We start from the raw sequence: 25630 nt of genomic DNA, 5'->3' as shown, positions 1-25630 counted from the left end.
TGCATAAGTTATACATAGGCTAAAAAATCTATCAAATAAGGTATTAATAATACACTACTAATATATGTATTATTCCTTTTAATACACTCTATCAAACGACCACTTAAAAAATTGGGCATGAGAGACACAGACTTTGCCGAAACACGTACACAATAAGCATAACCCTAAATTGCTCCTACACAACATTATTTATCACGCTAAATATCAACATAGCCACTTAACGTGGTGTTGGGCTGCTTTAGCCCGAGGCTCCTATGCAATATTACCACAGACCCATTTGTTAATATGGGTTTAGGTCCATTCATAACTAAGTCTTTGAGGACAATACTACACTTGTATTTATTTTTCGAAAAAATTGTAATCATACCACAACTTAACTTATCATAATTACTTAAAATTTCAAGCTTTTTAAATAATTACATAAATCTCTGATTTAACTTAAAAGTTCGAATACATGTGATGTATTTGAAAGAATGTGTGATGTATCCATTTGGAATGTGATGTATTGTGTAAAAATAAGTAATGTATTCGAAAGAATGTGATGCATTCGTATAAAATTAAGTGTGTATCTGAAATAATGTGACATATCAATGTGAACAAATCAGGAATTTTTAGTAATTTTGAAAAGAAAAAAATGCGATAAGGAGTAATTAGTTTCAAAAGAATTGAGATTTATGTAATTAATTTTTGACCTCGATGCTCACAAAAAGAAGATTAAGGATGAGGCAAAGAAAATGTATGACATCCAAACTACTTTCTTCTTGCTCTTTGATTTGTGTTTTTGGTTTGGTTTATAGAGACTTTAGTTGTTCTCTACTTCTCTTAGCCTCCATTATTTTAACAGTTTTTGGTTTGGCTTATAGAGACTTTAGTTGTTCTCTACTTCTCTTAGCCTCCATTATTTTAACAGACACAGGTAATGACATGTTCTATATTTCATAAGATATTATTGATGTTCTACTTGTAAAGTTGTAGATGTCTGTCCAATAATCTCAAAGCCTTACCTCAACAAGATTGGTATATATATGTTAAAAAATAAAATTTTTGAGGTTGAAAATAATAATTTGAAACAAGAAAAATATTGCAACAATCAGTTTATTGATTTCAATATGTGAGCGTGACAATCTCTAAGAATGCTCTGATTCACCTTTTCAAATATAAGTTCAAGGGTTTAAAGTTTGATCTTGAATTTGAACTTGATGTATTGATTTGAGAGACTTAATCTTGACTTGTGCTTGAATTCAAGATGTATTGATTTGAGAAATTTGATCTTGACTTGTGCTTGAAGTCAAGGGTTTTTGAGTTTGTTCTTGAATATTGTGGTTTTGATCTTGAATCTTGATGAACTTGATTTGAATGTTTGAGCTTTATAGAAAAATTGCGGCATTTCTTTCTCTTGCTTTTTGTTAGAGTTTTGGGTGATTCTTTTCTGAATTATTAGACCCTATTTATAGTTATGGAAAGGGAAGTGTCATGATGAAGATGAAGATGGACTTCATTTGATCAATCAAATTCAAGTGACGTGATGCCTTTTATGGCTTTAATTTCATTGGGCCTGCTGCGTCATTTTGACATGTGGCATGGTCTTATTGGCTCCTTCACTTGACTTGGCATGCCAAGTCATTTGACACGTGACACTTATTTGGGCCTCTAAAATATGACTATCTTGGGTTTAGCAAAGTGAACTCCTCATTTTGTAGCCCAAATCAATGGGCTAGTCCAATAAAAATTAAACTTTAATTAAATTCATAAATATTTGGACTTAAATAATTTATTTTTATATTAATTCATAATATTTATTGAATACTAATATATTTTAAATTTAATATAATTCAAATTTCATACAAATTTTAATTTAATAAAATTTAATTACTCATAATTATTCTCTACTTCAAAACTTGTGAAGATATTTAATTTTCGACGACTAGAACTGAAGTATCCATCTTTGTAACAATATTTGTGTAACAACGAAAAACCACGAGTCACCGCCTCAAATAGAAATCTATTTAATTTGAATTTGACTTTCTAATAAAATAACGCTGTAACTTATGTTACAATTATAGGCAAAATATTAATGAATATTTCAATCAAAGTGATGGCACATGATTATTATCGAATAATCCACGTGAAATCACATAATTGACCCTTCTTTTGTTTGCCTGTATTTTCAAAGAAAATGGAAATATTATCATTTTTTATTTACTGGCTGTTGCTTTGTCTCATAGCCATGCCAATATTCCATTTTGATTGGATAAAAATGGTAGCAGCCCAATTCCCTTTGGGAATAGAAAACGTCATTCTGCCGCCTTAAATTACACGTGTGTGTTAATTATGACGTAAGATTTTTATTTTTTCTCTTAGCCTACACGTGACTGGAGGGGGCATAAGATAACATTCCTTGTTTGAGTTCCATCTGAAGTCAAATTGTAAAACCCAATTCATCTTTGACATTAATTGCTTAGCCGATTTTAAACTTCTATAAATACCAATCATTTAATCGCTTGTGATTCAGAATTCAACTGCTGCAATTCACATCGATTTCGTTTGATTATTTGTTATGCCGTGGCCGCAATATAATTGGTGAGTTGTTTTTTCTTAATTTATTTACTATTATTTTCTTCTTATTTTTTTCTTTTGATAGGATTGAAATAAATAGCAATATGCAATAATCGATTGAAGATGGTGGCCATCGACTTAAGGTGGGAGAGTTTAACTTTATCTTCGCCACCTCAAGTCCGAACGATGTTACTTGAAGATGGTGGACATCGGCTTAAGATGCGAGAGTTTAACTTCGCTTCCGTCACCTTAAGTCCAAATAATTTTACTTGAAGACGGTGGACATCGACTTAAGACACGAGAGTTTAACTTTGCCTCTGTTACCTCAAGTCCGAACAATTTTACGTGAAGATGGTGGACATCGGCTTAAGGTGCGAGAGTTTAACTTCGCCTCTGTCACCTTAAGTCAGAAAATTTTTATAAAGACGGTGAACGTGGGCTTAAGGTGCAAAGGTTTAACTCTGCCTTCGTCACCTCAAAACCCGACTAATTTTGCTTCAAGATGCATGGTTTTATTTAAGTATGAGCCTTTTCACCGATGCATTTATGCGATAGTCTTCTCTAAGTATGAGCCATTTCACCGATGCATTTATGCAATGGTCGTCTCTAAGTATGAACCCTTTTACCGATGCATTTATGTGATGGTCTTCTCTAAGTATGTGCCTTTTCACCGATGCATTTATGCAATGGTATACTTTAAGTATGAGTCTTTTCACCGATGCACTTATGCAATGGTATTCTTTTAATATGGGCCCTTTCACCGATTCACTTATTCAATGGTCTTCTTTTAAGTATGGGCTCTTTCACTCATGCACTTATGCAATTGTATTCTTTAAGTATGAGCCCTTTCACCGATGTACTTATGCAATGGTATTCTTTAAGCATGGACCCTTTCACCGATGCACTTATGCAATGGTATTCTTTAAGTATGGGCCATTTTTAATGGTCAGCTTAAGGTGCAAAGGAAAAAATTTTGTCCACCTTAATGCATGAAAATTTCGTTATTGTTTTAAGGATAAATCCAGGAGAGGCCATCTTAAGGTGCAAAGGGACAAATCTTGTCCACTTTAAGACATGGAAACTTTTAAGGAAAAACACATAAGAGGCCAGCTTAAGGTGCAAAGAGACAAATCTTGTCCACCTTAAGCTATGAAAATTTTGATATTCTTTTAAGGATAAATCCATTAGAGGACAGCTTAAGGTGCAAAGGGACAAACAAATCTTGTCCACCTTAAGGCATGAAAATTTCGATATCCTTTTAAAGATAAATCTGTTAGAGGTCAGTTTAAGGTGTAAAGGAAAAAATCTTGTCCACATTAAGGCATGAAATTTTTTGAGATTCTTTTGAGGATAAATCCGTGAGAGGTCAGCTTAAGGTGCAAAGGGACAAATTTTGTCCACCTTAAGGCATGAAAATTTTGAGGCCTTGATTTGAAGACTTGGAGATTTTGTCAACTTTCACTCCCAATTTGGCGTTTTGAGCGGTTGAACTTTTAAATTTAGGGAGTTTGAAAACTTCATCTTATGTGAACGAAGATCATATTTCATTGGAGTTTGCCCCCATTGAGCCACCAATACTTGGAGTGAGTCTAAGATTTAATTAGAATATTTTCATACTTGGTATCCATATGGCGGATACTGCAGGAATATATTTTTTTTGACACTCATGCAACTGAACTCGGAATGAGATTCCAAGTGCCAACTTACCTCAGTGAAGAGGATCAATTCACAACGTAGTTCTGGATAAGTGATTTTTTCCGTCCTAACTTTTGCTTAGGCCATCTCTTTCGAGGTTTTCAACCTAACAGACTTCTTTATTTCTTTTTTCTTAGCCGTACACAGTTTATACTCTTACAGGCCAGGAGTTGAAATGAAATTTATACTCGTGCCTTAAGGAGTGTCATCTCCCTTCAAGGATAGTACTTTTTTAAGAACTTGGCATTGATGGGGCCAACCCTCACGCTATCTGCATCGACAAGCTTGTAAGCACCATTTGAATATACTTCTTGTACAACATATGGTCCATCCCACTTTGGAGTAAATTTGCCCCAAACTAACGATAAGTAATAATGGGCCTTCTTATTGCGAGGATTTGATCTCCCACTTGGAGGTACCTTAAGCAAACTCTTTTGTTGATAGAACGAGATAGACGGGCTTGGTAACATTCAAGATTTTGCTGAGCCTCCAGTCTTTTTTCATCAAGAGCTTCTAATTCTGCAAGACGCAATTTAACATTTTCTTTGTCGGTAAGCCCTTATTGAATACCCAGCCTCAAAGAAGGTATTTGACGCTCAAGTGGAAAGACTGCTTCAACTCCAAAAGCAAGTGAGTATGGGGTTCTTTGCGTCGGTGTGTGGTAAGTCGTTCTATATACCCATAAAGTTTTTTCCATTCGCTCATGCCAGGCTCGTTTGGATTTGTAGACGAATTTCTTCAACAAGTTGCATAAAGTCTTATTGAATGTGTTGACTAAACCATTAGGGACAACATGGTACATAGAAGACTTTCGCTTCTTGAAGACAGAGATCACAAATCTTATTCATCAGCTTGTTATCAAATGGCTTGCCATTGTCGGTTATTATATATTGAGGGATTCCAAAGCGGTAATGATATTCACTCGAATGAAATTCACAACATTCTCCTTCTTTACTTCTTTGAGAGCAACAACTTCGACCCATTTTGAGAAGTAATCTATTACAGCCAAGATGTATAAGTGTCTACTAGAAGATTTTGGTAGAGGACCAATAACATCCATTCCCCAAGTATTGAATGGCTAAGATGCTACAGTTTGGTGTAGTACTTCAGGAGGTTGATGAATGAAATTCGCATGGAATTGACAAGTTTTGCATATCCTAGCATAGTACAAGCAATCTTTCACCATCGTTGGCCAATAGTATCCCATTCTTTTAATTTGAAAATGGAACTTCGATCTAGACTGATGCGACCCACAAACCCCTGAGTGCTCTTCTTGCAAAGTTTGAATTACTTCTTCCTCTCCCAGCCATCGCAAAAATATTCTTTCAAATGATCTTCTGTATAACATGTCTTTATAGTAAAGAAAGCGAGGTACACGATGATGAATGCCAGTCCTTCTCCTTGGATCCTTTGGAAGTATCCCATAACATAAGTAATCAATGATAGGTTGTCGCCAATCTTGTTTTACAGCTTCAGATACGGCAGCGAGGTATTCAACCTTAGTTTCTACATCCTCATTTAACGAAGGCACCACCCATTATTAGCGGATAGTAACTTGCGTCTGATTTGGAAGATTCAGGGTTGAGGCGAAAGCAGCTAGGGCATCAGCTTTCCTATTTTCTCTCCCTGACACATGTTGGAGGGTTACTTCTCCAAGCCACCCCATTAACTTCTGTGCATAATCATGATATGGTCGTAGTTCAGGCTTTCTGACTTCGTAGCTTCCCAAAAGCTACTTGATCACCAATTGGGAGTCACCAAATACTTGTAATTGCAGTTGTTTCATGTCAACTTCCATTTCAAGTCCAAGTATTAACACTTAATATTCAGAAACATTATTAGAGCAATGGTTTGTTAGGGTAAAAGAGTATGGGATGACCTCTTCTTGTGGAGTGATGAACACCACACCGGCACCAGCTCCATATCGATGTGTGGCACCATCAAAGTACATTTTTCATGGGGGTCTAGCTTTAGTAACCATTGCATCTTCATCAGGAAGTTCATCGCTTAGTTCCCAATCATCAGGTATCGGCTGGTCTGCGAAGAAGTCAGCCAATGCTTGTCTCTTTACGGCCTTTTGGGGAACATACACAATCTCAAACTATTGAAATTGAAGGTACCATCTTACAAGTCGGTCACTAAGGACTGGTTTCGACATTACAAACTTGATAGGATTTGCCCTAGACAAAAGACGGACAACATGAGCTTGAAAGTAGTGTTTCATCTTTTGAATTGAGAAGACCAATGCCAAACACAACTTTTTGATTGGAGAATACTTCAGCTCATTCGGCGTCATTATTCTGCTCAGATAGTAAAGAGAGTTTTCTTTGCCTTCACTATTTTCTTGAGCCAATAGTGCTCCAACTGACTTTTTTTGTGCCGCGATGTAGAGTATCAATGGTTTCCCAGGTATGGGTGCCGCAAAAACTGGTGGCTTCATTAAGTATGATTTGATAGTCTCAAAGGCATTATACATATTATATTAGGCAAGAAAAACAAGGGCCAATTGGCCAACCTAAAATTACCCAGCCGCCACCCTCCCTTCCCCCATTTATTTTCAACTAGTTTAGGAGACGTGCGTTGCACGTGTACATGACATTTCAAAAAATATTTAGAAATCTATCGCCAAATGCTAGCCAAATCTCCTATTCCTTTCGCTCTATTTAATGTTGCACACTTTATTTTTTGGTCCATCCTTATAGGAACGTCAACTTTTCTTATTTGATAACTATTTAAAGATACAATTTATTTTTTACCTCTATTGATCCCATCTAATTTTAAAGATATTACTTTTAATTTCTTTTTTTACTTTTCTTAAAAAAATAATTTGATAAACTTATTTCTTAAATTACATGTCCGGTCAAAAGATGGCGCATAAATGAGACGAAAGGAGTAATGTTTTTTTATGAAAAAACAAATAGGACAACATGTCAATACTTTAGGACTCATGTCATCTCCAAATGCATCCTCAATCTAAACAACCAAATACTTTTGACTCTCCAAATTCAGTGATATAATCCCACCACCTAATCGTGGCAACTAATTCTTATTTATCTTTTAGTTTTTCCCACTATTTCTAGTGTTCTTGGGAATACCTTTTGTCATTTGCTAGCTTTCCAAATGAAATCGGAAATTAATTTAAGTGAGCTGCTGCAAATTGCAATTATGTTAAATCTTGGAGCATGATACTTAACTACCCTCCCAACTTAGAACTGTACATTGAATGTGTACACCATATTTTTCTTTTTACTTTTGTCATATCTTTTAGATTCCTTTTTTAAATACGTAAAAAAAATAAAATTAACAAACATTGGTTCACAACATATCATAAAACAATTGTATGTTGCTACTACTTTTTGATGTATTTGACATATATCCTAAATGCCAGCCAATTTCTAATTTTTTTGCACTTCACAAAATAATGTTTCCACAGTTTTGGTTAATCACCAAGGCTGAACTAAAAGTTATAGTTTAGCCGTAATACATCAATTTGAAAATAATCAAACATCCCAAGGTACCAAGATATAAAATGAGCCATTATAAGCAAAACTCAAATCACAAGCAAATATATGTGCGCCAATGCTAAAAACAAAATAATTGTTTATATAAAGTATGCACAAGTTACTTTATATAAAACACGGGAGTTATATAAAATAGAAGATTAGAATGGCAACACTGGTCTCATTAATTAGTAGCATCACTATAAACAAAATCAATTTATAAAGTGCAACTTTTATTACATGATAAATGTTATTTCATGAATAGAAGATTCAAATTTCATGCTTCATGATATATTTAAACTCTAATACACGTTAAGTGACCTCAATCCAAATTAATGACTTCAATATATATTTTTTATTTATTATATATGTCTTGTTTGATCAAACTTAAAAGAATCAAGAAGAGGGTGTTATACAATAGATCAATAACATTAAATTTGCTTCAAAACAAACTAATGGAAATAAAGAAAAGCAAAGATTTGCTGGCAGCTACCGTCCAAGTTTCAAGGTCTTCTACTCAAAAATAGTCTATAAATAAAGTTAGGATTAATTAATTTTATCTCATATATGATATGAAATATTAACTAATTCAGGAAATATTTATCTCATTCTTTATTCTAAAATTATGGTATTATACCTTATGAAGAACGGTATAAAATAGTCCTATAGAATATTTTAATTCATGGAATATCCTTATTTATCTCATTTGGTGTATCAATCGACCCATAGTTTCCTGAGAAATTTGAAGGAAAGGTGTCTTTTAAGTCTTGAATGAAGGATTGGTGACATTGGCCAACAGATTGGGTCAAACATCATTAGGAAACTTGATTAAGTTAATTGTGGACTTGATTAATATTTTTAAAACTTTCTAATATTTTCAAAAATATAAATCAACCCAATACACACTCCTCTTCAATCCAAATCAACCACTCTCTCCTCTCTCTCGACAACTTCTCTCAACTCTCTCCCAACCAACAGTTCGGCAAAATTTCTCCCTTCAAACCCCGACGACAAATAGTTGGGCTTCGAGTTCCCCTCTTTAATTCAATCAACCTGTCTCTCATCCCTCTCTCGATAGCTTCTCTCAACTCTCTCCTAACCAACTGTTCTGCAAATTCTTATTTCAATCCTCGGTGACTTCAACATCCGACTACAAATAGTTGGGATTCTAGTTCCTTTTCGATTTCAATCGACGTGACAGCCTTGCTCTCCGGCCACAATAGCTTCGAATTCTTCATCGGTCCTTTTCTTCTTTCACAGGTAAAAATTTATGGCCTTTTTAGTTTTGAAAAAAAAAGAGAAACTTGAGCCAACTTTTCTTATAGTACTGATTAACAATTTCAATATTTTTTGCACTAATTTGAAATGCGGTTTGAATAAAACCCTAATTTCTTGTATTTCTTCTCCTCTCTTCTCTTTTCGAAGTGAATTATGATATTTAGTTGCTTGTTGCATTTTTTTAAAGTTTGATTTTTATTGTTTGTGTTTATAAAAACAAAAGGACAATTTGGTTTGATTTGTTCTGTTCTTGGTAAAAATGGTGAAATTGCTGTTTTTTGTTTAACAAAATTGTGCTACTGTTTCCTTCGACAGATTATCCATCTGGTGTAATATATTAACCATATAATGCAATAAATTTATCATATGATGTAACAGATAAACCATCTGATGCACCAGAGGAACCATCAGATTATAATTCTGATGCAACAGATTAATAATCTGATGCAACAACTTTACCATATGTTGCAACAGATTAAGCTTTAGATAAAAAATCTGATGCAACTAATTAACCATCTGGTGCAATGGAAGAACCATCAGATTAATGATCTGATGCAACAGATGAACCTCCTGTTGGATAAAATCCTACCAACTCTTCCTACAGGAAAAGTTCAAGACTTGATTTTTTCAACTGATTATTCATCTGCCGCGATAGACGACCCTATGTTGGAAGAAATCTAAACAATATTGACCGTTGATAACTGTTCCAATAGATCACTCATGTGTTGCAATAGATGTGTGACCTATTGCACAAACCATTCATCTTTCTAAATAGATGAGTGATATGTTTTGTATTGTCGCAACAGATTACTCAGCCATTGCTAAAGATTATTTAACTGTTCCAACAGATCACTCATATGTTGCAATAGATGATGTCACAACAGTTGTGTGATCTGTTGAACAAACCATTCATCTGTCTTAAAAGATGATTGGTATGTTTTGTATTGTTGTAATAGATTACTCATCCGCTGTAATAGTTTGGTTATATACTGCAACAGATATACTACCTGGTGCAACAGATTGGTGATCTGTTGCAACTGTTATTTTACTGTTTTGCTTGTTTGATTTACTGTTATCCTTTTTTAAAGATGTATTAATCAACAATAATAGATTATTTTATGTTCCTGTTAATTTTAGATAATATGGTTCCCAAAAGAACAAAAACCGAATCAAGTCCAAGTAAAGAAATAAGTGAAGCAGCTAGGAAATATGCACCACTCTATGAGCTTGCTTTACAAGCGTTATCTCAATTGGGAGCAGAATATGATGAACACGGGGAGGAGGAATATTTCAAAAGAGATGATGCAAATGCTAATAGCCCTTCCACCGAAGAGCTGGTCAAAGCCTTCAGCATTGATCATTATCCTATGAGAATGCAGTGCGATGGTGCCGCAGATTTAACGGGTGATTTCGTGGTTTAGTCATCCATGAGAAAATATTTTGACGCCTTCAGAAAAATACTTCGAGAACAAAAATTAGATGCTTATTTCAGGGACACATGCTTTGGAAAATATCTTGATTTGCTATAGGACAACAATTCTCGTTTCCAAATGAAAATAGTATATGAACTTCTCAAGCGTAGGTTTATATATGAAAACAAAGATAAGATGGATGGGGTATGGATAAATTATTGTGGCATGCCTGTTTGTTTTGGTTGGAGGAGTTTGTCATACTTACTGGACTAAAATGTTATCCTCCTTCCCAAGTTATACCTATTCTAACCCAATAAAAAACACCCTGCACAGCCCAAAAAGACAAAGGCAAGTCGTGTGATTATGATGACCTGGTGTCCATTGTTGGTCCAAGCTTCTAAAATAAAAATTTGATAGAAGCGTTGAAAGGTAAAGGACTTTCAAAGAAGCACAAGCAGTCATTGTGCTTGGTTTGGTTTGTACATAATATTCTTTGGGCGAGAGACGTTAACAACAACATAAGTTTCGATTTAATAAAGATCTCCGAGGATCTTGAGGCGTTTAACAGCTATCCATGAGGGTATGAAAGCTTCAAAATGACTGTCAAATATTTGTTGACTCCGTTAGCGATAAAGACAGTCAACTTATATGGCTTCCCATGGGCTTTCATGGTAAATATTTCTTTCTTCTATTATGATATCATTTATTTTTTCGCTCAATAACGGTTTTGATTTATTGGCGTTATTTTATAGGCTTGGGCATTTGAAGCCATTCCTTATTTGAGACAACAAGTGAACTACCAGGAAGGAGTTTCCTGTCCAAGAATCTTGAGATGGTTATCGGCCAGAACTCATAAAAATACAAAATTTCTTGATCTCTTCAACCCCCCGAAGGATGCAGTAAGTATAATTATAATTAATTTTTTCTTTTAATTGATATTTTGTTTGAATGTTCTAATCATCATTCTAATATATGTAATGATTTATGTTAGAATGTGCATCCATCGCTAGTTTCGATCAATCAAGAGTTGAAGATGCTATTTTTTCTTACTTTACGGTCTGTGCAAACTTTATCGGACCCTAATGTCATCGATAGAATAAAAATAGAATTGTTTGGAGCAACAACCATTTCAAGATAAACAATTTTAAGGGTGGGCTTGTTGTTGTTGATGGAGCTGTTGGTGGTGGTAGTGGTGTTGCTGTTGGTGCTAATGATGCTCCTCTTACAGTATTTAAAGCAAACCATTATGAGTATGATCATACTGGTTATACAGATTTTGCCTCTCCCAGCGAATGTTCTGTATGCAAATGTTAAGACTGCAGGGCGAAACATGATGTAGTGATTAATGCTATTAATGCATTAACTACTTTTGTAAAGGAATTGATATCTAAGAGAGGCCTCATTCCATCAAAGAGGATTTTATTTCCATCCGCTCCATTAGAGATTAGGGCTAAGATGAGAAAGAGAGTGATTTCTAGGGCATTATCAGGCATCCAAAAAAACAAAATTGCAACTCCTCTGTCTGCGTGTTGCACTGAGCAACATATAATGTCCAAAGAAGAGAAGCACGAGCTGTAGAAGGTGAATATATTATGTGTCTTCCAACTGACAAAACAAACAGACACATATCTATTTTAACAGATGACGCATCTGCTAAAAATTATCAAATAGATATATACATCTGTTGCAACAGTTGACTAACCTGTTGCACCAGATACTTTATCTGGTGCAACATATGTCTCATCTGTTTTACCAAATCAAACAGCTCTTCGTACAACTTTTATTTGTACCAATAGACAACCTATCTACTGCAACAGATGATTCATATATTGCAACGGATGGTTCATCCATTGGAAATTATCACACAGGGTCTTTCTCATGTAGAAATTTATCCCAACAGTTGATTCATTGTTGCAACAAAAATATAATATGTTTGGGATAATTTAAAACAGGAAGAAGACCTGTTTGATTTGCTAAAAGAGATGAGTTATCCTTTTTCGTTTTGTTGTATCTCTGTGATTAGCATTGACCAATTCTGACTTTCCAGGTGGATGTAGAAGAAGCTACTGCTGAACAACATTGATAATATGCTACTCTTTTTATGGAAATATGGAGAACAGAAAGTGCAGAAATCGTACGCAAGTAACAATGAAGATCCACGACGAGCAAAACCAAATTCCATAGCACCGGATGAAGAACAACTTGTCCATATTGAGTAGATCCTTATAGCTTGAGCCTGTCAAAGCAATCCTTGGCAGTATACTTAAATTATTGTTGATGTATTTGTTGACATCTGTACCTATAACAATTTTTTATATTTCATTTATTCGTTGACTTATTTTAGCTAATTTATGAAGGCTTCAATTTATTTTATTTTATCTACAAATTTTATTTATTCCTTAGATTTGAACTTATTAATTGAAAAGGAATACTAGATTCAAATATTGCAACAGATACATTATCTGTTGCAACAAACGACACATCTATTGAAAATTTTGAACAAATGTAGACATATGTTGCAATAGGTAGGTGATCTGTTTGAATTTATCAAACAGGTCTTCCCACTATTGCAACAGATGAACTTTAGATAAAAGCATCAAAATAATGCAACAGATGACACATCTATTGAAAAAAAATAGATTTAGACATATGTTGCAACAGATGAACTTTATCTGTTACAACAAATGACACATCTATTGGAATAATCGAACATATTTATACATATGTTATAATAGGTAGGTTATCTGTTGGAATTTATCAAACATGTCTTCCCACTGTTTCAATAGATGGACTTTAGATAAAAACATCGAGATAATAAAACAGATGACCAACCTATTACAACAGATAAACTATATGTCAGAACAGGTAGAATAACTGTTACAACGGATGGAGAATCTGTTGCATTATAAAAATTCAAATTTTGTTGGATATAAAAAATTGCCACTACGTTTAAAAAGGTTAAAGTGAATTGAAATAAAAAAGGCGCAACCCATCGACGGTGTTCAGTTCAAACACCTAAAATAAAATAGGCATCAAGTAGACATGTTCATTTTAAACACGTAAAATAAAATAGGCATCAAATGTGTTAGTGTCAGTCTTGACACATTTCGCTGACTTGCCGTCACTTGGCTCCCAACGGTCATTCTCCCCCCCCTCCCATTTTCTACCTTTCGCACTATTTTTCTCAAAAACATCAAAAATATTTTCCTTTTGTTCTTTTACCATGCATTCATAATTCAAAATTTTCAAAAAGATTTTTTTTTCAAATAGGAGCTTTTTATAAAAGAAAAATTCAAAAAAGATGATAAAAGTTTTGTACATTTCAATAATGAAAATACCAAAAAAAATTTTCTTTCATAGTTGTTGGTATCAGTTTTATGTGAAGTGTCTGATTAAAACCCCAGAAAAGATTTTTTTTTCATCGTCTGTCTGTAATCGTGTCGCTCAAGTTAAGTTTTAGTTTGTTATTTAATCCTTAAGTGTCCAATCTGGATGAACTACTCACCCCTGATTCTCCTCTTTCGAGAGTGAGATATGTAGGCAGCCTATTGTTGGTTCGGGGATCTTATTTAAAAATCCAAAAAGATTTTCTTCACTCTTTATTTAGAGTAGGTGTTTCATACATGTCTTGAAAAGAAAAAAAAATTCCTCAATAGTCGTAGGTTTCATTTTTGGTTGATCTTATTTAAAAAAATTCAAAAAGATTTTCTTCACTCTTTATTATAGTAGGTGTCATATATATCTCTTAAAGAAAACTACAAAAAGATTTTTCTTTAATAGTTTCAAGTTTAAATTCCGTATGAATTTCAAAATTGAAAACCCAAAAAGATTTTCGTTGATAATCATAGGTTTCATTTTGTATAGAAATATGAAAAAATCTAAAAAAAGATTTTCTTCACTCTTCATTAAAGTAGGTGTTTCATATATGTCTTTAAAAGAAAACTACAAAAAGATTTTCCTTTAATAGGTTTAAGTTTCATTGTTGTATGAAAAACAAAATTGAAAACCCCAAAAGAGTTTCTTTGGTAATCATAGGTTTCATTTTGTATAGGTTATTAAAGCTGAAAAATTCAAAAAGATTTTCGTCTATTCTTTTGACAATTTGTTATTTTCTTTTCTTCTTAAAATTTCAAGAAAAAAAGAAAAAGAGTTTAAGTGCCCATTTTGGCAAGATTTCATGAACTACGCACACCTGATTCTCCCCTTTTGGGGGTGAGATACGTAGGCGCCCTTCTTGGGTTCGGTGATCTTTTCTAAAAGAAAAAAGGTTTTGAAGAAAAATTTTTGAACTCTAACATATTTTTTGCCTCTTGTTCAGTTAGTTTAAGGTGGTTGGTTTGTGGCATTTTGGCCGGTCCTCCATATTGCACGAAGTCACAGAGAAAGTTATGGCCAACAAGGATGCCAAGTTTGTTGTCATTGATCAGATAAGGAGTTCGGGGAATGAGAATTTGGAAGCTAATGAAGAGATTCAAAAATTAAGGCAGAAAATGATAGAAATGCATCGAGCTTGGGCTAATGGGTTACCGCCTCCTCCATTTCCCACTAATAATCTGGAATATCTTTCTAGCTTGCCTCCAGTGTCACATGTATAGTTTCCTATTGTTGTTGACATGTTACAACATGCATTAGGATCTACTCCAGGGCAACACTGTCTAAACACTTCTAATATTCATTTCTTCACTCCTCAACACAAAGCTACCATATGCTCGGTTCCACCCACTGCTCATGTTTTTGCAGCACCACCCCCACCTGAAGCTCCTATTTTGAGGTCTATCCACAAGTTGTGTCTTTCCACTCTGCGAGAGAGCCTGTATTGAATATTTTTGCTGATCAACATTATGTTATTGAGCCCACATTTATGTCGACTGGTCCTTATGACTACACTCAACCACCTAAATTTCCTCTTAACATTGAGAAGCCTGTTATAACAGAAGAACAAGCGGAAATGACCAAAAAATTGAGAAGTTTGGAACTGGATATGAAAAACCTCCAAGGACTTGGGGGGTACAAAAGTCTCTCATATAAAGATCTGTGCATGTTTCCAGGTGTTCATCTCCCTTTTGGTTTTAAAATGCCAAAGTTTGAGAAGTATGACGGACATAGCGATCCTGTAGCACATTTAAGGCATTATTGCAACCAACTAAGGGGTGATGGAGGGAAGAAAGAATTACTCATGACATATTTTGGTGGGAGTCTTTCAGGTCTAGCTTTAGAATGGTTTGTTGACTAAGACATCAACAAGTGGAATATTTGGGATGACCTGGCTAATGAATTCGTGCAACAATTCCAATATAATGTGGAGTTGATTCCTGATGAGAAATCCCTAACTAATATGAAGAAAAAGAGTACTGGGACTTTCAGAGAGTATGCGATTATATGGCGTGAACAAGCTGCTAGGGTGAAATCGCTAATGAAAGAAAGTAAGATAGTGGAGGTATTTATTTAAGCGCAGGATGAAATATATTATCAACACTTGTTACCTGCATTAGGCAAGTCATTTATTGAGGTCCTAAAAATGGGGGAGATGATAGAGGATGGAATTAAGACCGGCTTTATTGTAAGTTTTACAACATTGAAAACGACTACTCAAGCAATTCAAAAAGGTTTGGAAACTGGAGGGGAGAAAAATAGGAAAGATACAGCTGCTGTTATAGTTGGAGAACGAGCACATCCAAGACGACGATGTCGTCGTTGCCGTCAGTCTCAAGCCCAAGTTCATACCCAAACTCTCTATAATCCCTCTCAAAATCCATTATACTCCATTTCCCCACCTCCATATCTAGTATATTGTGCACAACCATATGTTCAACTCCCTCCTTACTCACAATGGCGTGCACCAACTCCTCAGAGTCATCCTCCGACTCCACAAACCTACCAAAGCCCTTCTAGAATCAATTTTGAATTCAAGGCAAACAATTAAATGAGGCAGAAATCGAGGGATAACTTCACATAAATTGGAGAGTTGTATGCCAACTTATTTCAGAGATTGGTACAATGGGGCATGATAACTCCTCTCTTTGGGCACACTCTTGATCCCTGTTTAAGAAATTTTGACCCTAATGCATGATGTGCATATCATTCTTATGCTCGGGGTCATAGTATTAAAGATTGTTGAGATTTGAAAAGAGAAATTAAAAAGATGATTCAACGTGGATCAATTATAGTGAAGAACATTGATAGTGAGGGAAGCTCTAGTCATGCCGATATACAAATCAGTGGTTAAGTTGTCAGGTTGAGCAATTGAGAAGTCACCCCTCTCCCTACTAGGAAGAGGTTTGTTTTTTTTTGTTTTGTTTCCTGTTTTCTGAATTATTTCAGGATTGTAGTTCGGGATCCATCTTGTTTTGTCCCTTTGTCATTTATGTTCAAACCCCTTTCTCTTTTATTTCAACTAATTGAAGTTCCCTTTTTCTTTGTATTTTAAATATGTGTTGTTTGTTTGTTTTTTTCACATAGTGCATTTTATGTTGATTCTAGTGATATGACATGCTAGCGGAATTTTCAGTCAGATCTTAAAATCCAATTTAACCATGAAACATTGAATCAGAGGTTTAAGTTAGTAAAAGAGAACATCTGAGGAAATAGGTAGAGTGCTCAGACATTTGGTGACAAGTGGAGTTGTATGCTAGAAAAACACAGAAGAAGTAGTGACGCATAGACTCAGTCAAAGTTAATGCTTAAAAGATGTCACAAATGATCTTCATCTTTTATTTTCATATTACATGATGTGTACTGGCATTTTCAAGGATCGATATGACGAAGGAATTTTATTCTGCTATCCAAACATTGTGTCATCCTTTGTTTACCCCATTTGAGCCTTAGTGTTATTTTCTTTCATACCCCTCTTTCGGAATCAAGATGGAGTCAGCAAAACTTAAAAGAAAAAATGTCGAGCAAAAAAATAAAGTCAGAAAGTTTCAAAAAAGAAATGAGAGAAAAAATATGTCAAAAAGAAAAAAGAGGAGAGTGTCAAGAAAGATTAAGTTAGAAAAATCCCAAAGAAAAAAAGAGCCAATAAAAAAAAGAAAAATTAGATCAAAAGAAAGAACAAGCTGCCAGAACTACGCACGACCTGATTCTCCTCTCTCGGGAGTAAGATATGTAGGCTGCCCTACTTCAGGCTCGATCCAACCAAATAAACAATTTAGAATCACCCATTCAAAATAAATTGGGCCATGAGTTAATCCTTATTGTTTGAGTCGATTCCAAAAGTTGTAAGTCTTACCCCACTTCAAGTGTTGTTTGGGCCTCATGTCATCCTTTCTTTCTACCCTTATCTAAAAGTTAAGTTACAACCAAAGAAAGACCTTCGGATTAATCTCTGAGAGTGCTAAGGCTAAGCATGCAATGGATATGATGATACATTTTGGGAACTACTCGTCTTCCTCTGCATAAGAAATTAAGAGAGAAATAAAAATGAGAGTCTTATTGGTGAAAACCCTCACGGGCACCATAAGGCGATGGTAAGTTGAGAGAGATAAAAATGAGAGAGTCTTATTGGTGAAAATTCCACGGGCACCATAAGACAATGGTGAGTTGAGAGAAAAATGAGAGAGGCTTGTTGGTAAAAATCCTTCAATGTGCCACTAGCCGAATTAGCTCTTCGAATGCAATGGGTTCAAGCAAGTAACTTAGTTTCAGAGCCATTAACTCAACCATAATTGGTAGAAAGTATTGGATGAAAAAATCAGACAGCTTAATCCAAATGCATGGCATAATCACTAGAGTTGACTGCCATTTTTAGATAAATTTTTCATTTTCTTTGTTTCAAATGGGGACATTCAATGTTTTTTCCTTTTCTCTTATTTTCATTTTATTTTCTTGAGTCAGTTAACCAAATAAAAAATCATTGTCATTTTTTCTCTTATGTTTGAGTCAAGTCCGTATAAAAAACAAGTGAGAAAAGATTTCAAAACTGGCTACCATCTTCTTCAATTGTACAAAGTAAGACAAAAGGCCAACACATGAAAGAGACATGATTGTGAGCCGAAACAAGGCATGCAGAAAGTTTTGTCAATCGAGAAGTCTGGGAACTCATGGAAATACCAAGGTTCAAAGGGTTTAGCTGAAAAGCATGACAAAGCAGAGATATTGTATCTGTTTCAGAGTCACTCTTAATAATCTGAGTCCGGGTCAATGATGCAGCAAGTCAATGACATATGCTAATGGTTGGAAGCACGATTAGATGTGACAGGGGGCAAGAGCGATTTCCACAAAAACCAAAGCCACAAACCATCCACCATGTTTTAAACTAATAAGTTTTCTTCGTATGAAACAGGAACACATGCTACCTTCGAATCAAGGATTTCAAAGCCCAAACATCAAAAGTTGTAATGCCTCACTTCCACAAATGCAGGAGACAATATTATTGCACATGTTTGGTAATCAAAACCATGGTAAAACTCATCATCCAATATCTTTAGGAGACACACTTCCTTGTTTGATAATTCAAGAGACATTTGTAAGGAGATGCACTTCCTTGTTTGGATAATTCAAGCGGTATTTGTAAGGAGACACACTTCCTTTTTTGGTAATTCAAGCGACATTTGTGACGAGACGCACTTCCTTGTTTGGTAATTCCAGCGGTATTTTTAAGGAGACGCACTTTCTTATTTTGATTATTCAAGCGACATTTGTATGGAGACGCACTTCCTTGTTTGGGTAATTCAAGCAATATTTGTAAGGAGATGCACTTCCTTGTTTAGTTAATTCAAGAAACATTTGTAAGGGGACGCACTCCCCTGTTTGGCCAATTCAAGCAGCATTTGTGAGGAGACGCACTTTCTTATTTGGACAATTCAAGTGATATTTGTGAAGAGACACACTTTCTTGTTTGGGTAATTCAAGCGAAATTGGTGAGGAGACACACTTCCTTATTTGGGTAATTCAAGCAACATTTGTAAGAAGACACACTTCCTTGTTTGGTTAATTCATGAGATATTTGTAAGGAGATCAAAGAGACGCATTTTCTTGTCTGTATAATTCAAGAGACATTTGTAAGGAGATGCATTTCCTCATCTGGATAATTAAAGCAGCATTTGTTAGGAGACGCACTTTCTTGTTTGGATAATTCAAGAGACATTTGTTAGGAGACACACTTCCTTGTTTTGATAATTCAAGCAGCATTGGTAAGAAGATGCACTTCCTTGTTTTGGTAATTCAAGCGGCGTTTGTAATGAGACACATTTTCTTGTTTGGATAATTCAAGAGATATTTGTTAGGAGACACACTTCCTTGTTTTGTAATTCAAGCGGTATTTGTAAGGAGATGCATTTCCATGTGTAGGAAATTCAAGTAACATTTATAGGGAGATGCATTTCCTTGTTTGCGTAATTCAAACATTTGTAAGGAGATGCATTTTCTTGGGTAATTGAAGTGGCATTGTTGGGAAACTTACTTCCTTGTCAGTTTTCATTTGTCAGGAGCCCGCCTGAAAAACTCCGCGAATGCATGACAGCAAGCAATAAGGTAAAGAAGTTGAAAGTCAAGCAATAAGGTGAAAAAGTGAAAGTCAACAGATTGATGAAATTGCAAGTCAGGAGCCCGCCTGAAGAATAGGGTGATAAAACTCAAGTCAGGAGTCCAAAACAGCTGCATAGATAGAGTTTTTGTAATTTCATTTATGTTTTTAACTTGTAATTCTCATTTTTTTTATGTAATAACAGAGCCGCAGACCGAAACCTCGATGGAACCTCAGTCGACTCTCCAACTCGGTATAGTCCACGTTTCTTCCAACCCTTTGAGATACCTGCGACTTGACTCCCTCATAACATGGGTAGGTAGGATGCCTTAAGTTAAGACTCGATTGTCCTTCTTCCTTTGAATAATGGTCGGGTCAAAATTCTATCTCGTTGTCTACTTCTTTGTATGAAAACACTTTGTGTTTACATGCAAAGAGGGAAATGATGTAGACACGTAATTTTGTTCCTCCCAAAAATTCCAATTCATTCATTTTTAACTCGCGTTGTCATACACTCTCACCCACGTGATTATCCTTCCGTAAAATGACAAAAATAACAACCCTTAACAAATTTTACCTTATTTTAATCCTATCCTAACAACCTCTCTAATTAAAAGTGGACACCTCACACCTCACTACCCGATACCCCTACTCTCACCTACCCTACCCCTACCCCCTCACCCCACTCACTTGTCCCACACATCAACACACAAAAGGAGAGATACAGAACACCACATAGCTTCTTCTCTGCATACAAAAAACACTCACCATCATTCACGCAAAGAACCCACACACTCCTCATTTTGTTTTCCTTTCCTTCTTCATAAAGAATACACAGCAAAAAGAAGGAGGGGCCTCACTGGAATTTATCTTCTACACAAATACACCATCAATACACGATACAGGCACCAAACTTCAATGAAATTGGGTTTCACACACACAACTTCATATTTCCATTAACAGTCGCACGCATACACTCTCATCCACCACCGAAAAACACACCCTCTTACCGGAACATGATCTCTCACCATAAAAACATACACACGCGCATACAGTAAGGGAAAATAATGAATGGACGACGTTTGACAGAGAAACCTCCATCCCTTTTAAGCTTTTCCGGTGACATCCACACCGGAACCAGTTTTTCCATCGTCAGTCGGGTTAAAATCAGTCCCAAATCCTTTCTCATCATTGATTGAATCAGTACAAGTGGTTCGTTCCAGTCCCGAGTTAATTTTGCAATGATATCATATACTGGTTCAGTTTATTCGGTGGGGATTTTGGTTCTGGTCCGTAGGTTTCCACCTTGGTTCAAAATTAGGATACTGTTAGGACTCCGTTGATTTATTTTGGTCAGTTTCAGGTCTCAGTTCTGCGATACCTAGTTGGACTATTTTGCTGTTGAGGTTTTTCTATCGAGGATTCCAAATCTGGGGCTTCTTTAATATTATCATCAACCGAAATTAATTATCAGAAGGTCTATTTCTTTAACCCATCTTCTTTTATTTATCGTGATTTGTTGAATTGACTGTGTTTGAGATTGAATGATTTGGTAGATGTTTAATGTCATTAATGTGAAATTTGTATGATTACCATGCTTTAATTGTCATTATTTCTATGTTGTTGATATTGAATTCCGAGTCAAAAAATTGATTTGAGAATCGAAGCATGTGTTAATTATTGGTTAAGAAGGGAATTTGGGGTGGAATTACGAGATAGATAAAAAGAGTGAGATTAATTTTGGTTTCTTATCTTTTTGTTTAAATTTGGAATAAGTATGAATGTGATAGATTACGATACGTTGAAATGGATAGGCAATATAAGTTCGGGTAGGCAAATTTAGGATTGATGTGTTGATTGAATGTTTTGAATATTTAAATGTGATGTATTAAACTTTTTTCTAGTTATCTTATTTAATTTTGATGTATTCATTTGGCCGGGGAATGCCCCGAAGTATTTGTGATTATTTACCGGGGAATGCCCCGAAGTATTTTGTACCCGGAGGACTTTCATGACGAAGGCCCGAGGGGTCGGGTTGGAGCTTAGTCTAGCACTAGTATAGAATAGGACTTATATTTTTCGCAATTTTTCTATTTTGGACTGTATAATTGGACTGGACATTATTATGTTGGTTTTGGATTGTCGTTTGATGTTTGTTTATGTTCTTTGTGTGGTTTATACATTTGTGGTGTCTAATTAGCCTATACTCTCCACCAAGCGACCGTGATCAAACCGTAGGATCGAGGGGTGCCTAACACCTTCCCCTCGGTCAACATAATTCCTTAGTCGAAATCTCTGTTCGCAAACTAGTCTTAAAGAGTCAAATCGTTTTGAAAAGGATTTTCCAAAGGTGACTTGGCACACCGGATTATGCCAAGTGGCGACTCTGAGTTTTGAATGTAAAAAGTTCTTTTTTCAAAACAAATCTTCATTTTGTCACTTTAATAATAAAACCCTTTCGAACCTTAAAATACTTGTTTTTGGAGTTTAAAAAGGGGGTGTGACACTTGGATTCTTGGTTTTCAACATTTGAGAAAAGTCATTGTCATCGACGGAACTTTCTTGAGGAGCAAGTATAATAGAGTTTTACTAGGGGCGGTGGCACAAGATGCGAAGAGACACATTTTTCTTGTCATTTTTTTTATAACGGACAAGGGATATGATGCCTCGTATGGATATTTTTTTGAACAAATGCGAAGATGCGTCAAAGATACCGATGAGTTGTGTTTTATTTTAGATAGACATCCAAGTATCCCAAAGATTGGTTCAGTTTTCTACACTTCAGCTCACTATGGTTGTTGCATAAGGCATCTTGGAGATAATATTCGAAACAACTTTCACAACGAAAGGGTCATGACCCCTTTTTATAGATCATCTAATGCATATAATAGAAATGAGTTTTTTGACCATTTCAATCAAATAATGGATTTGCATCCCAAGGTAGCCGAACATCTAGTACGTGTCGGTTTCGAGAGATGGAGTTGGATATTTTGTCCGGCAAATAGGTGCATTTTTATGAATTTAATGTCTTCTTTGAGTTACAAGTTTAGTATGATGTCATACTAAGTGATTCTTTTGTATAGGTATGATATTATGACGTCAAACATAGTTGAATCAGTGAATTCATTATTTGACGTTGAAAGAGAATTTTCCACCGTGCCACTATTTGATGAAATAAATAAGAAGTATGACAAATTATTTCATGAAAGGCGTGTGCAGTTCGCAAATGCAGGAACCAGATTTGTTCTAAAAGCAGAAAAACAAATATCAACGAACACTAGTTTAGGGAATAAGTTATTTTCTCATCAAATAATAGATTACAAGTTCAGTATCGATGATCATGGTAATGTTGCCATTATCAATATTCAAACAAGATCTTGTACGTGCAGAGTTTTAAACTTGGACAAAATACCCTGTCCACGTGTTATGCAGTAGCGGACCCAGAATTTAAGGATTGTGGGTGATTACAAAATTAAAAAGATGAAAAAACTAAAAAATCACCTCAACAAGGTTCAAACTCGGGACGTCCCTTCAGTAGAGAAGCTTAAGAGCAACTTAAATACCAGTGCACCCAACCAACTTTTGTTTCAGTGGGTGCTTTTATGTATTTTATACCTATTTTCGTATATTTTTATGTAATTATACCTATTCCGCGTCGAGTTCACTAGGTGTCAGAGCACCCCGAAAATATATGTAGGTCCGCCCCTGATGTTATGGTAGCGCTTCAATCCCAATACGGTGCACAATATGGAACTAAACTTATAAGTGTTCATATCCATATTACTCGGTGGAAAGATATATAATGACATACAGTGAGAATATTAATCCGATGCCTCCCAAAGAATCTTGAGTTGTTCCTGTAGAGCTTTTGGGGAGATTAATACCCCCTTCATACATTCACCCAAGCACTATCAAACTGGAAAGAAGGCGATATAAGAGGAGGTGTGGAGTCGGAGAATCATTTCCATCAAGGAAAAACAAATGCTCTGTATGTAAGAACGCCGGTCATTAAAGAACTCCATGCCCGGATCGTAATCCACCATGATCGTTGTTATAACAAAAATTATATTGTTGTTTGTTGTGGACTTTGATATTTTTAACTCATTGTTGTGAACGTAAATATTATTATTTATTATATAATATATCTTTTTTATTAACTTTTGCATTAATAAAAAGAGGTAAAACAAAAACTAAATACAACAGGTTACCAATCTATTACAACAAATGGACATTTGCTAGAATACATACGGTTCATCAAACTGGAATGTGTTCCTCGAACAGATGACTAATCTGTCACAACAAAAGGGTAATTTGTTGGAACAAAACAATATAGTTTTTGCCACAAACCCATCAGATGACGAATCTGTTTCAACAGATGGTCCATTTGTTGAAAGAACTCAAAATTGTTTGTTGAGAAGAAGAAATAGACAGAATGAAAATTAAATAAACATTATAAAGTCAAAGTCGACCAAACATAAATTTTTCACTAAACAAATACAAAATACATTGGATAGGTAGATCCAATATAGAAAAATAAAAATACATACGCTAAAAGAAAAAACATAACCTAATTATTATTATTATTATTATTATTATTATTATTATTATTATTATTATTATTCTCAGCCGAACAATTGTCAACCTGCAGCAACAAGGCCCTCCTCAGCCTGCGAATCTCTCAAAGTATCCTTGCTCTCATGGCAGCCAACTCCCACTGGAGTTCATTAACCTGTCTCTGAAGTTCCCGCACGATGTCTCACAGAATAATAGTGTTCCAAAGAGGATTATTCATATCTAGAATACGCATGAATTGACAAAAAACATAAACACAAAAGTAAAGAAAGGAGTCCAAATGTAAAAGAACGTATAATACCAATTGGTAGATTTACACAACAAAAAAAACTTTCTTCAACGGAAAAGAAATCTGCACTATGAAGAGAAATGGTTGAAGTTTTAATATGAAAAAGAAGATGAAAGAAATAAATAAAGTGGAGTAGAATGAATGAGTAATGAGAGACCTATTTATAGAGGATTTTATTTGAATGTGTTAGGCAAAAAGTCACAACTATTCACCTCCATTTTATTAATTACATTCAAACTGGTGACTTTTTTATTACCGTGAAAAGTCATGAGTTAATTAAATTAAAGTGGTTGTTGACACCTAATTTTTGCCCCCCACATTCTAAATTAGTTTTTAAATTTCTCAATTTTAAATAGTTTTAAAATATTTATTTTAAATTATTTTGAAATAAATTTCAACCCTACCTTTTGAATTTAGGTGAAATTAATATATTTTGTGTTTAATTATACATGATATAATTATCGGTTAAAGAAAATGCTTTAGAATTTATTCAGATGAAAAGTTTGGTCAAATTGGGAATATTCTACTTTTCTCAAGATCGATTGAAAATAAGAAATTGATGACATAATTAGTTTCTTAATATTTTATTTATTATTATTATTATTGAAACAAAAATTGTGTTTTATTTAATAGTTATTTTGTAATTATTGAATTCGAGAAACTTGTCAAAATAATTTCGTCTCAGTTTTGTCCAATTAATTCAATTGTGGCCATTTTTATTAATATAAAGTGGTTACGATTCTAAAATTAGGCTTCCTTGATTAACCTAATCTACACATTCCTAATTTAATTAAACTAGCCCAACCCCCTTTTTTTCATCTAAAAATTACACAAATACACAACTTATGTTTTCAATATTACAAAA

The sequence above is a fragment of the Capsicum annuum genome, chromosome 10 (assembly GCF_002878395.1).
Source record: "Capsicum annuum cultivar UCD-10X-F1 chromosome 10, UCD10Xv1.1, whole genome shotgun sequence".
NCBI lineage: Eukaryota > Viridiplantae > Streptophyta > Magnoliopsida > Solanales > Solanaceae > Capsicum > Capsicum annuum.
The sequence above is the reverse complement of the archived record's forward strand: the minus strand, read 5'-3'. Positions refer to the sequence as shown.